At 41.7% G+C, this 12,787-nt stretch overlaps 1 long non-coding RNA gene across 1 annotated transcript in view; it reads right to left on the minus strand.

The window, feature by feature from the left end:
- Positions 1–11,126: 11,126 nt before the first annotated feature.
- LOC112949297 overlaps positions 11,127–12,787 on the minus strand; it is a 2,371-nt gene continuing 710 nt past the window's right edge. The window contains exon 2 of the long non-coding RNA XR_003249801.1: positions 11,127–12,335. This is a non-coding gene — a long non-coding RNA (uncharacterized LOC112949297). The remainder of the gene's footprint in view (positions 12,336–12,787) is intronic.

Below are 12,787 nucleotides of genomic sequence, written 5' to 3' on the forward strand. Positions count from 1 at the left end.
CTGAAAAGTTAGGCAAACATCTGGTAGCAATGTTTCAGGCGCAGATGACCTTGAGGTCCCTATTTTTCACAATTTTTATGATATACCCAAGTTTTTAGACATGATTCATATGACGTGAGTCTAGTGACATATGATTCATGAGACATACCCGTCACTTCAAAATGACTGTGATTTCAATGTTTTCCGTCTTTGGGAAACACTCATCATCTTAGCTCTGTTTTGTGACATTCCCCCACAGCCTCCCTATACACAAACATTTTACGTGGTAATTCTGCACTGCAGACACGCGCGTTTGTACTGTATAGGGGCCATGATACTCGGAGCGCGTGGGCACAGCGGGAAGGGGAGGGAGCAGAGCCAGCAGCGCGTGTCAAGGCGAGGCAGGGCAGGCAGGGCGGAGAGATAGGGAAGGGCCCAGGGGCAGTCAGAAAAGACCAGAGAGTAGAGAATGCCCAAGACAGGACAACRCTTCAAATGTAAAGCGACGTGCCTTGTTAAGCCACCCCAGCGAGCAGGCTCTTGTGCCTCTCCGTGTTTTCCTCTTTTCTTCAACTCGGGATAACTGGAGTAAAGAACCACGCTCCTACTTGTTCCGCTTATTGAACAGGATTTTAAAATTGCATGAGGTGGAGGTGGGGCTGATGCAGAGTTGTCAGAGAAGCTGGAAAACAGAGAAATAATTCAACATGAAGCTCATTGACAGCTAAAGTCAGAAGGGCTTTCGAGATTGGAACTTTTCACAATGGGCTGCAAACATAAGGAGCTTAAACAGGAACTATTGGTTTACATCTTCTTTCCTCCTAGCAGATATTCTATGCCTTCTACTTTCCTAAGTGAACGGTAGCAGAAAACCTTACGTACGGGCTTTCTCTGCCTCCCTCTGTACTGCTGCTGACTAATTACCGCTTCAAGCTACGTCGTATCCACAGTCAGGGCTTTGTTTTCCAACAGGCAGAATTATGTTGTAAAGAAGATTTAGGGGGCATCATTTTAAGAGGAAGAGAATACAATATCCTTAACAGACAAACAGAGGAAGGGCGACAGGCTGTTTATAAAGGGAGGGCAGGGGAGTTGGGGAAGTAATATTGGCAGGGACAGCAAAGCAAGGAAGGCCACAGAGAAGTGAGAAGATGGGAACTTGTCCCTTCAGCTTTTAATTTAAACATTGACAGGGCATGACCCAAAACSCTTGCAGCCGATGCCAACATTTTATTCACGCCGCCACAGCACTCCAAGGACCGTGCTGGGGAGATGGGAAACACAGAGCACAAAAGCACTTGCTCTCTTTTGCTATTTCACTTAGTCCCCAGAAGAGCAGCTACTACCTTATCTGCCTATCATTTTATCCGTATTACTCCACTGCCGCCAGCTCCTACCAATGCTATCATTACTTCAACACAGCAAAAAGGGCCTCGGGCAGTTTCTATCATTTGTAGCACTGTATTAGTAAAATCAGTGAAGGTTTATTTGATAGAGTCAACGCACCAACAAGCAGAAAAGCTTTCTCTGCACAACAACTCCTGCCACTTTGTTTCTTCTTAAGCACGGAATGCATAAATTATGGGAAGGAACCCTGAAGTAACCCGAAATAAGCAGATATAGAAAGTAATCTTTTTTCCTCAAAAGTAAATTTTCCTATACCAAAAAGTGACAAGTTTTGCCTTATATAGTAATATATGGATTGAGCTAGTAGGGTATTTTTATGCCTATTTAAATTTGCATCTCTGCAACAGATGGAACAGAATACTCATAGCTGTAGGCCAAAGTCTGAGACTCATCCTAGTGGCATAGGCAATAATAATGATCACAAATGGTAAAATGAAGCATAAGCTCAAATTTAACTCATCAATACATTATTTTCTTTGCCACAGCAAACTTGGCAATAACAGTTATCTGCTGTGATCCGTTCTGAATGCAGCCAAAGACTCAGCATGGGATTTCCCAAAGTCATCTTCAGAGCACAGCCGGGCAGCAATTCCCATGCTTCTACTCCACATGCAGAATAACCTTTGGAACATACCTAGGAAACTGCTGATCCCTGGAGGAAAAAAAACCTGCAATTATCTGCATTTTCTAGAGAATAGAAACTTCAGGATTTGTTTTCAAATAAGCCAACTGCACTAGACAATTCTGCAGCTAAGGATCTCGGGACTCGGCACGAGAGGCTTCAAGCCTAGCAGGCTCAAGAAGTGCCACAAGCCAGAAGTGCAGGAGCTTCTGTTGCCATTCAGCTGCTGTGCTACCAAGAAACCTGCACCCGGGGGCAAGTGCTAGCTGCTTGCGCACTACACTGCCCATAAGAGACCAAGCAAACGTGCAACTCAGGTTTCAACAAAGTGCCTGAAATTTGCTCTCTCTCTCTCTCTTCTTCTTCTTCTTTTTTTTTTTTTTTTACAAGCAGAATCTTTTCAGACAGAAGACTTCCAAATTGATCCTGAATGACATCTGTGTTCTTATGTCACTTAGATCACTTATAAAATACTTTCCTCCAATAATTACTAACATGAACATGCATCTCAGAAGAAAGAGGCATCTGGAACAGTAAGCCCATCCATAATTGCAACATAAAATGCAGTTATACCTCTCAGATTTCTTTCTGGAGCAATGCCTTATTGTCCTTAAAGGAATKGCATCAACAGCTCATCCCCAAAAGAAGCAAGAGGGGCCTAATATTGCAATATGAAGGTCACATTGGGCCATCAGGTACTTGCCAGAGTGAGACAGCACAGTACATTTTGGGATGCTTAATACTAACATTTCCTTGCACTTTACAGTTGTTTCAAGTTCTACATAATCTACAGGCAATCCATCTTCATTTGGTTTGTTATTAGATAACTTGTGAATATCCATAAAGGAAGTATGGGAGCTAGCCAAGAAACTTGTGAAGGCTGGTCTGCTTTGAATGTAGCAGGAATAAAAGCATGAATATTTGGGTGCTGCCCTAAAAGAATTTAAAATCTTTGAAAAAGATTTTTTCAATATGTTTTACATGGCTTATTATCCTTTTCCTCTTCAAATGCAATAGTCCATTGGATGAGAAGCTACACATTCCTGTCAACACTTAACTGTAAAGTCGTGCAAATATTTAAACTGAGCTGAAAAACCCTGGAAGGCAAAACAGTTTTTCAAGGTCTCAAAAATTTTATTAAATTACAGTTTTCTATACTATACAATCTCCTTACCTAACAGACAAAATTTTACCCGATTAAATCAGTTGCACAGCCACAAGGCGTAGTACAATAAAGAATCCATTACTCAAGTCATTTTATACCCAAGCAAATGGAAAATGTAAAGACATTTACATTAGCATCCGATGCGAATGTAAACCCTGTGCRATTGATGGGGAAATGATAGTACAGTTATCCATACCATGTGTGATTGCAATACTGGGACAACCATTTATCAAACTGCCGCTTTTATTTAAAAAGRTATTAAGTGTATGCATGAGCTCTGCATTATACGGTAGCAACAAAGCCAAGAAACATTCTTCTACTATTTGTTATCTGCYGTCTGTGCAGAACAGAAGCTGAAAAGTTATTATAAAACCTATCTTTGTCAGAGCTTCTATTCCAAATCTATAGTTTCCTCTTAGAAATTTCTATCCTTCAATAATTGAAGGAACACTGAAATACAGTTGATAGCAATGCTTAATGCTTTTTGTTTGTTTTTACTTTTCCAAAAGCCCTGAAAAAAAAAAAAAAAAACGAATGGGTCATTGGATCGTTTCTCTAAGACCTGGAAATGCTTTGGCTCAGAAAGGTTTATCCAACACACRTGAAGATGAATCAAGACAGGATCAAAATTTTCATACTATCCACATGAGCTTAGTTCAGCTCAAGTCAGTTGTTTTGCAAATTTAAGAAACCCCATATATTTATCATCCATAAAGTACGCATGCACAAACTGAAAATAAATGCCAACATAAAACAGAAGATATAGTGAAACCAAAGAACATAATTTCTCACTGAAAATGTAACCAACGCAGCTGGACCATCTGGCAGTTACTTCCCARATCTATGAAGCAGAGTCAATTTATTGCCCAGCACTTCCAGGGAGGGAAGGGATCTGTTACCAGTGACTCCACGCTACTCATTCTACTTTTCACATCTACGAAGCACATCCTCCGCCAGTACCTGGGGGCACCGAGGTACCGGTGCTATAATAAAAACAAAAGTAAAATAGAGGTCACCTCTACTGCTTGGTTCCATCTATAGTTTACATCTTTCTTCTGAAGAACAGAAGCAGCCTTCTCCAATCATACCAGCCAACTCTCAGTTTGGAAGAGAACGTTCTGCTTCTCTATGACCAAGTTCATAAACAAGTAAAAACATTAAAAAAAAAAAAAAAGAACTATTTCCCATCAAAGCTGTTACATTAGACTAATGCGGTGCAGGGGTCACAGCAGAGCCTGCTGACCACACGTCGTGAATGAATACTAAGCTGGCATAATCTATCATCACATAGTAAGGGCTTGCAACACAGACTGTTGTGTCACGTCACACCCAAGATATCTGATGACTACTCAAAAACTGTTAAAGTGCAAGGAAAAGAGGGCCCCAGCAGAATGAAAGCAGCCCTTTAACAAAATTATTTCAGTGGCTCTCACTTTCTATTACCAACTCAGCTGGTGAGATACCCAAGTCATTTCCCTTTCCCAGATGTAATGGGAACAGTCAATCTTTTTCTTTTTTTCTTTTTTTTTTTTTTAATGGAATCTACTATATAATTCATTTTGTTTCCATTCTTATTCCAAGATCAGCTTTTGTAAAGAGCCTCTAAAATGAAAACCAATGCATACATTAAGAAAGCTAAGCAGAAAAGCAGCCTAAGATTTCCCACCTATGTAACATACGACTGAGCTCTCTCTCTGTATCGCCATGGTTAAAACATTTTCCAGGAAATAAAGCTAAATAAAGCTATAGTTTTCATTTTCACAGCTTCACAATAATGGTAGCTCATATAAATAATGGATTGTTAGGGTCTGGCGGCAAGTTTTTATAATAGTTAAAAGTAATATTAGTTGATTGGTGAATAGTAAATATAATGTCCATATTTAGAAAGACTAGAAAAGTGATACCAATGAGTACAAGTGCATAGGTTTGACCTCAAGAGTATGGGAGGCTTCAGGACAGATTTTGAAAGAAAGGTTAATGAGCAACATGAACGTAAGGGCAGAAAGGGATAAAATTCAGAGAGTTCTTCAGGCTGGCGTGCTAAGATAATCAATTTTGCAGACAAAGACAAAGTCAATGCAGTCAATCCAACAGAGCTGGACTTCAGCAAAGAATTGCCAGCAAAAAACATTTGTCAATTCAGAAAGTAATAGCTGGTGGGTAAGCAGCTGGGTGAGGGAAATACCTCAACAAGAAGTATTAAGAGGAAGAATGTCAGACTGCCGGAAACTTGATGAGTGGAGTTTCTCAAGGATAAATCTAGTTTAGCATTTCCATTAATAACCCCAGCATAAACAAGTGGGATAATTAGATTCACTAATGTGGGGAGCTGTTGCCAACACTGAAGAGGATTGCAGTAAGCATACCCAAAGAAATGGATTTCTGTGGTGATAAGAACAATAGAAATGGGCAATGAGTTCCACAGAAACAACAAAAAATGAGATTCTGCTCATGGGGACTAACAGCAGAATTCTTCTGCGTTAAAGTGGAAAGCCCATAAATAGGAAATCGCTAAGGTGGGGAATGTGTGGCCTGTGTAATTCAGCTACGAAAGAGAAATGCAACATTAGGGAGCATCGATCAAGGTATTTTCAGCAGACAGTGAAGTATTAACACGGCTGCACAGTGGCTTTCTTTCAAAAACCGCGCATGCTACATCCTTGCCATTCAGCACAGAGATGCACATGGGGAAGAGGGCAGAGGAAGGCCGCCATGGCAAGGGGGGCAGTGGGGAGAAGGCACTGCCTCCTCCTGCCACAGGAGAAGGCTGGAGGGGCTGAGCTGCTCAAGCCTGAACTGAACGGACCGTGGGCTGTAACTAGAATGACACCAACACTAGGCAGGAAAACAGGCCTGACGCAAGAAGAGAATAGTTCTGAACTGACTAGTAGGCTGAAAATTAAAAGCATTTCTGCATCTATTGGGACAATTTGGTTGCAGAACAGTCTGCTAATGGGAGCAACTAAAGCTAAAAATATCCTACCTGCTCTACTGTGTAAAGCACGCAGTGCTCCTGCCACTCCACACTACTGGGAGGGCCTAAAATTAAAATGTATTTTAAGCACAGGTGATCCCTGCCAGTGCTGCAGTAACAGAGATGTTTTTGGAACAGAAAGAGAAATTGCCAATCAAGGTGTCTTGCCCATTAGAAAACAGAGCAAGTACTTTTAAAAGTGGAGCTTGGTAAATTTAGAAAAGGGATTATATAACATATTGTGCAGTAGCAGGGGACTCAAGCTGACACTTTCAATCATATGTATGTGAACGTGCTGGTCTGCATTCATTAAGTAAATAAAAATAATATCCATGGAACACCAGAGGAGCAAGCAAGGTCTGCAATTTTATTTAGTTTATCACTTTTTAGAAATCAAACGCAGTAAAGAAATTTTGAAAATATTAGTGGGTGCTAATGCTTTCACTGCATTAGGGGACATTCCCATAGGAATACTGACATTGTGGCTTATGGAAAGGCACTGATAAATAAAGAATAAATAGTGTCTCAAAAGTTACGTAGACATTTTCCAGAGATGTTTCAAGATAATATAACTATTTTCCTAAGTGGACATTTCAATTTGAAAGCAAATTACAGTGTGCATTTAGCTCGGCTGGGCCTGACACCGTGATGGCACCTGTGCGGGGACATGTTCTCCCAAGCCCTCCAGGCCTCGCTGCTGAGCAGAATTACAGCTTTGACGGTCGAGAGAKACTGTCTCAAAAAAGTATTACTAATTTCTGAGGTGAAAGTCAGAGATTGACACTCATGGTTATTTCACACAGTAAGTCCATTCAGGAGCATTCAGGAACAAGTCCAACTGCAATGAGGTTTGGCCTCTGGAGCGCACCTAGAGTGAAGGTTACAATGACCCACTATTTTGTGCACCAAACCCAAATCACCCATCACTGTGTGAATCCCTTCCAGGGATTACCTAGAGGTCTAAACCTCTTCAGGTGCACGCAGGGACAGAAAGAGAACGGGCGGAAGGGACAATTGGTTTTCTTGCCATTTAACAACTTCCATGGTTAACAGAAATCAATTTAACATGGGTGCTACATGTCGAGAAGAAAGTAAAATAGAAATAGAAAGTGCAGCACTGCTGGAATTTGATGGGTTGGAGAGCACATTAGCTCCTGCACAGTCTGCAGCATCCAGACACTGCCAGCCCCCTGAGCCTGTCTCTGCACAGGTAGGTTAACACGTACCAAGGAGAGAGGTAACAGCCCCTTCTTTCTTGCTGCCAGTCCTGGCTGGGACATAACCCAGGCAGCAGCTCTGTGACTGCTGAGCAGAATCCCCACATGGCTCTAAAACAAGTGCACACATTAATTCACTGAGCATCCCTGCGCCTCGCTGCCTCAACAGCTTTCTAAGCGGGGCTTGAATTTGGGCAGTTATGCCCCCACACTGTTTTGGGATGAAGCTCCTGGGGCACGGGAGCACTGCCCCAAAAGCTTTCCCAAGGGAAGTGGGAGCTGCCGCTGCTGTGGGATTCCTGCAGGTCTAGGCCAGCAGGTGGGCCAAGGGGCTGAGGCCTCGGACAGCTGAGGGGACAGCTGCCTCATGCAGTCCCGCTCCCGCAGTGCCTCTGCATCTGAGCAGGCAGGAACAGGGACGCTTCCTAATCCCAGAGGCAAGAATTTGCCTCCGTGAACAGGAGGGGCTGTGGGGTCACAGCAACCCCCGGTGGATGCTGGTGTCAGTGGGCCTAGGAACAGAGCTCTGGTGCATCTTCACTTGCTGAATTTGCCAAGGGGAGCCGAGGGCTTTCAAACTCTTTTGTAGCTTCTCCCTACAGCTCAACTCTCCTTTTTTTTTTTTTTTTGTCTGAACACTTTTTTTTCAGTATTACCAGAGCCCCGCCAAGCTCAGAGGATGAAGAACCAACACAAGGTTTTACAGAGCATCCTGGACTCACATTGACCTCCCATGCTCAGCCACATCAGTCAGCATGGAGGTATACTTTCTTCTTAAAACCATGGCACAAGGATAACTGACTTTTGAAATTTGTAAATGAACATGAAAAGTAATTAAAATAAGGAGAAATATGATGCAGTTAAGACTATGGTTAAGTGTACTACAGAGCAAGCAAAAGAATAAGACCTCTACAGAAATACTGTACTGCTTAGTGAATAATATGCACACTAAAGGCTCAAGAGAGACTTTTTYTTTCTGAATTGCTAATCTAATATATTAGCATGCACAGAGATTTTTTCCCTCATCTCTCAGTCCACCTCTTCTTTAAACCACAGTGAACTGCTAGCAGTTTTTTCAATGTATATAGTCCACTGAATGTGTAACTACTGTATGGAGGAATCATTATTACAAACGTTTTGTGGACCTTTATGGGAGACGAGAGAAGTGGTTGAAATTTTGAGATTTGGGATTAAACCAGCAGAATTATTCATCTCCTAGTGTAAAAAAATAAAGGCAGTTGCCCCATTGCTGAACTAATAATGGCTGGGAGGAAGAAGCAGTAGTAGAGAAGAAATCCCAAAGGTTTCTTCAGAAGGAATTGCTCCTGGAGCAGCCTCTCTTAGTAAGGAAGTGTTTCTGGGCTGGGAAAGCAAACACTAGGTGAGGAGACAGGATCACACAAGCATGTGAGGACCAACAGCCACAGTGGAAATTCAAGATGACAGGAGCCTTTTCCAGGCGCTCTGCGTGCAAGGCATAAGCAGCAGCATATCTACACAAGCCTCTTCCTTTACAAGGCTTCCTCACTAACACCAAAACTCATGAGCACCCAACTGTTACAGCCCTGGCAGAAGTGGGCTCTGCAATAAGGGATGCAATAGGCTTACTCATGAGGCCTGACAACTTGAGGGAAATTTCTGCTGTCTTTGATGTTCACAGATGGCCCACATGACATGCAGCACTTACCCATCAACAAAAGACTTATTTCTTCCTGCCAGTTTAAAGCCTAGATGACCCCTCTGGATGACTCATCAACAGTAATATCAAAGGAGTCTAAAACAATGTTGGGCTTCCCTTCTTCAGCGAAAAAGGAATTTTTTCCTCCCTGGACCACTCCAATGTACCACTGCCAGTCAGGAAACCCAGTTTCCCTGTCTTTGGTCACTTARCAATGAGATATGAATTGCTTAATTTTTTTACTTCTCCCAAGGAGCTGCAAGATGACAGCGCGGCACACATTTGGAAGGCTGAAAGGCAGCACCTAATGACAARCCTGTAAGCTGCTGAGCTAAATCTGCCTCCTGTGATAACTGCTTGCTGTGTTTTGAACATTATCTGTGAAGTCAGARACTGATCTTCACCGATAGGGGCCAAGAAAAGAAGGGCAGTAATTGCATAAGTGCTCTTGTAGATGCCCCTTACCCTGGACATGGGGAAAGACTTGTTAAATGGCACYGCACAGACCAGTAAGACACACAGCACTGTTATCCATCAAATCAGTCTGTATCCATGATCTGGATGGGCAACAGTATCAGTGTGAGCAGTCTCAAAAGCCTGCACTGCCTTGCGGTATGAACACAAGCTGAAAATCAGGTCAGTTTTTTACTGTTATAAACAACTCTTTTAAAGTAGACTATCAGGTGTCAAAAGCTCCTCTCAGTCTACAGTGTTTTATTAGACRGGTGTGCAACTAAAGAAGTACTCCTTAATACAAAGTCCTAACCTCTGCTTCTATGACAGGCAACTTTTATAAATTTTGCGCCAAATGTCACGCAAGTATTGGAATAAAGTAATATTCATTTCTCTAGCAGCACCCTGCACACCAGTATCTTCAGCTGGGGATACATAACACCACTTTTTCAGGATGCAAAAGGTGAAGAAACAGGATCACCAGCACCGGTACTGCCTTTCCCTACAGAAGCTGCAAAGGTCAAGGTTGGCAAGATTGGGGATAATGCTCTCAGGACAACTGCAGTCCTTCTGAGCTGCTGCGATGCAACAGGAGCCTTGGAGCTCAAGGCACGTTCTTCAGCAGCTCCCACAACAAGACTCCCATTGTCCAAGTCGGGCAGCTCCAACCCCGCCAGTACTGGGGAACCGCATGGGGCGACAGCAGTGGCTGCTCTGCCACTGTTGTTGTCAGTTCAACCAAAGGCACCAAACCGGGAGGTTATCTATGAGAAACACAACGGCATGTGATGTCATATAAAGTAACAGCACAGGGCTATATAGCCTGCACTACTGCCTCTGCTTAAAAGAGCAAACATCAGAGCTGCGATTTCAGCAGTAAGGGACAGGATGCAATTCTATGAAGGCCAGGTGAAGGGCAGGTTATGGTCAACAARGAGCAATCCAATTTGGTGCCATTAGCCAAGGTAAAATTTACAATGGCTATCAATCCTCACGCTTTAAGGCACAGACTGAGCATCATCTGAGGTCAGCAAGAAACTCCCCTCTGTGGTACACTGTAACCCGCCTGGCTGCATGTATTTCTTCTTCTGAATCACCACATACTGGCTCCTGTCAGAGTCAGGACACAAGATGATACAGATCACCGGTCTGCTCCAGAGCAGCAATTTCTACATTCTTCATTTTCTCCAGTCCTTACAGATTATGATAATGTTATTTATACTACAGCAGTCATTTTCACAACATATAGTAATAGCTTCTCTAATTCTGGAACAACCACCACTAGCAAACACTATGCTGTATTCTTTATGAAGTCTTGGTGATTTATTAGTTTTGTCTTGCAAAACAAATTTCACAATCTAATTACTCTTGTTTTTAAATGACATATCCAACATATTACCCAACATTCAATATTACAATAGTATGTTAAAAAAAAAGCAATGATCTATAAAAAAAAAAAAATTAGAATTCGGCTTTGAATTATTTTAAAGGAAAGATGTAAGTATTGTCTTCCTGACTGAGATTTATTAACACTCTGCCTTTCCATTATCTGAGCATCTTACCTGCCCTAAAGCACATCTGTAAAGCAAAGCCAGTGAGAGACTGCATGCATTTTCTATATCCATAAATTACAGATGTTGCTCTGAGCTACTCATCTATCAAGATGATTTTCCGTAAGACTAAGACCAACCTGAAGAGTATCCATCTARCAGGGAATATGGAAAATAATTAATAAAAGTGCACAGTAGTCCACAAACCTAATTTGTTTTATGGGGAACAGTCTTGACTCAAAGCTTTTTAATACAGTGTGACAGAACACAGGGAAACAAATCAAAGCCCAAATAACACTTCTGGGTATCAAAACAAAGACCTTGACACATCACTAACATGCTGCTGCGGATATGCGCTGCTGTAATAAACTCAGCAAAAGAGATACGGGTAATTTCACACTTCCGCATTGAGTAACTTATGCTAGATTATAATTTCCAAACAATCTGTTTTATATTTTTATAGATTATCTTATATATATTTTATAGATTATCTCATGTACATATGTTTAGTTCCATTATGTTTACTTCCATGAAGATGCTGTGTGCATCTGTGGAAGAACAGAAGAACTATATCTAACATACTATCTACATATCCTAATACTGAATATACAAATCAAAAGCAAGCTGAGAAGTGTGCATAGGAAATCCAAGCAGCAGTAGTTTTACAAAGAAACATTTTGCCATCACAGAGACAATTCCTGTATCTTAACCTTTCCACTTCTATGGGCAATTGAGAAAAGAATAAATGCTGAGAAAGCAGATAACAAGATTAAGAACAGAGAGCTGTTTCCTGATTGCATAAAAACCAGAGCATGACTTAACTGAATGGCAAGCGGGAAAACAGTGCTTGTGCAAGATAAAAGACAGACACACACTTCAGCACTTAATGCCAATCATCTGCTTATCCTAAATGGAAGACAAATACTGTGCTACTACCTTCAGAGCTATGCGAAAGAATAAAAGATAGAGCTTTCACATGTAGAAAAATGCCCCTTTTCACTGCAATTTGCATTTCAGAAATAGTAAAATACCCTGGACTCTCCCTGGATTTTCTGTTGTACAGTCTCTGCGAAAGGCATTGCTTCCCTTTGTTTTGTAAACAATTTTATCATGATGAAACTTCAGGTTCTTAAACCTATGAGGCAGTTGTGGATTTTCTTTTCTTCTTCAYCTAGGCAGAAATCCTCGATGGAGGCAAGTCAGTTCCCTTCTGATTTAGGCATGCAGAACAGAAAATGATGTGGGACAAGCCATAACGCATGCTACAGCAATACTCTGGGCTTGATTTTCCTGCAGTCAAATTAAGATTGTCTTATGGATCAAGAGGAAGGAAAGGGAGAAGCATGGTAGAGCAAAAAAGACTAGCAGTCACATTTGATAAAATTATTGTCAGCTAGAGAGCAAGTGTTTTGTATCAGTTGCTCCATCTCAGAGCCCCAAGGAACCCATCTGAAATTTCTCAACCACCCACACTGCACCTAGTGGGCAAGTTTTTCAAAGCCGGGTGCCTGTCAGGCTTACAGCTGTGTGTAGGCTCTTATGCAAGTACCCTGCTTTCTCCAAATGAACACAGGAACACCCAGCACTTAAGGAAGGAAAAAAAAAAAAAAAAGAAGAGAGAAAGAGAGAGAGAGAGGAAAAAAAGAGAGAGGAAAAAAAGAGAGAGAAAAAAAGAGAGAGGAAAAAAGAGAGAGGAAAAAAGAGAGAGGAAAAAAGAGAGAGGAAAAAAGAGAGAGGAAAAA

This window comes from Nothoprocta perdicaria, unplaced genomic scaffold (genome assembly GCF_003342845.1).
Source record: "Nothoprocta perdicaria isolate Ctin4 unplaced genomic scaffold, notPer1 scaffold_29, whole genome shotgun sequence".
NCBI lineage: Eukaryota > Metazoa > Chordata > Aves > Tinamiformes > Tinamidae > Nothoprocta > Nothoprocta perdicaria.